Consider the following 1,661-nt stretch of genomic DNA (forward strand, 5'->3'; position numbering starts at 1 on the left):
TGTAGACATACCTTAACAGAGAATAGAGGCATTAGTAACCCAAACTACAGCTCCCCTGGGGCTGTGCATGGCCATAAGGAAACACAGATTAATGCTGAATTGACCCAAACCACTTCGTTTCAAAGTCAATTCAACAAGGAGAAACAAAATATTTCAACTCAGGAACAATGAAATGTTTTCTTTCAATTGAAAAAGGCCAAAGTAAAATATCTCATTATTTCCAAACTGAAAACTTTCAGAACCTTTCATTTCACTATTTCTGTCTCTATGTCAATATAGATATAGGGGTGTGTTTGTGTTTTCAGGGCAAAAAAACACATGTTGAAATACTAGAATTTCCCATGGGAAGAAAATACTAATTTTCACTCTGCAATACTCATATAGATAAACAGAACCAGGGTTTTACTGGCATACATGGATGCACCTTTATTAAACAATTATTTTGGCCCCATTGTGCTTGGAAAACATAGGTCTTTCTCTCGGACTTTCCGCAGGGCGGTCTTTACCTCTGTGATTTCCAGGGGTTTAGCATAGGGGTTAAGATTCTGTACTGCACAGTAACTATTTTTTTGAGGAAGGATCCTGAGGCTGGTCTCAGGTACTTAAAAAATGCTGTTAAGTAGAATAATAGAACCACAGTCAGGTGGGATCTGCAGGTGGAAAAGGCTTTGTGCCGCCGCTTGGTGGAGCAGATTCTGAGGATGGTGGAGATGATGAGAATATAAGAAACAATGATAGCTGATGACAAACCCAGTCCCACAATAACACTGGATATAGCCTCATTGGCCAAGGTGTCACTGCTTGAGATATGCAGAACAGGAGGGATTTCACAACAAAAAATGGTTGATTTTGTTGAATTTACAGAAGTGCACTCTTAGGACAAGAAGGGTATTTACCAGTGCAAGAGTAAATCCTATTGCCCATGCCCCTCTGGCAAGCTGGATACAGACCCATTTGCTCATGTTTTGTATGTTGTTCAAGGGATGGCATATTGCTTCATAGCGATCATAAGCCATGGCTGAGAGCATGAAGATCTCTGTCGTTCCTGTTGCCAGAAAGAAGAACATCTGGATGAGGCAGCTGCCAATAAAAATAGTTTTCTGCTCTGCTAGGAAGTTCACCAGCATCTTCAGGATGGTAATGGAGGAATAGCAGATATCTACAAAGGATAAGTTACTCAAGAAAAAACACATGGGGTGTGTAGGTGAGGGTCAGCCCTTATCACTAGCATGATCAGCATGTTCCCCAGCAGGGTGATTAGGTAAATAACCAAAAACACCAGGAAGAGGAAAATCTGGAGCTGTGGGTCGCTGGCGAGTCCCATAAGAATAAACTCAGTCACTGTGGTTTGATTTTCCATGCTGGTTTGTTGAGCAAAATGATAACCCGTAAAGAGAAAGACAACACAAACATTAACAGATGTGAGGATGGGGGTTTTCAAAGGTGCCTAACTGAGTTATGTGCCCACTCCCCAACAACTGAATTCCAATGACCGCTGGGTATCTAAACCCTCTAGATAGTCTTGAAACTCTGAGTCAAAGGTCATAAAGTGTACAGCAATGGATCTAGTGTGTCCTTGTTCAAATGACTAACCCAAGATCTATGGACAACCAAACACCTATCTGAAGGTTTATTGGAAAGTGCTGCACTGACTTTCTACC

General features: G+C 41.4%; 1 pseudogene; it reads right to left on the reverse strand.

Annotated features, from left to right (window-relative positions):
* Positions 1-502: 502 nt before the first annotated feature.
* LOC144273171 (olfactory receptor 5M5-like) lies at positions 503-1,360 on the reverse strand (annotated as a pseudogene).
* Positions 1,361-1,661: the final 301 nt, after the last annotated feature.

The sequence above is a fragment of the Eretmochelys imbricata genome, chromosome 13 (genome assembly GCF_965152235.1).
Source record: "Eretmochelys imbricata isolate rEreImb1 chromosome 13, rEreImb1.hap1, whole genome shotgun sequence".
Lineage (NCBI taxonomy): Eukaryota > Metazoa > Chordata > Testudines > Cheloniidae > Eretmochelys > Eretmochelys imbricata.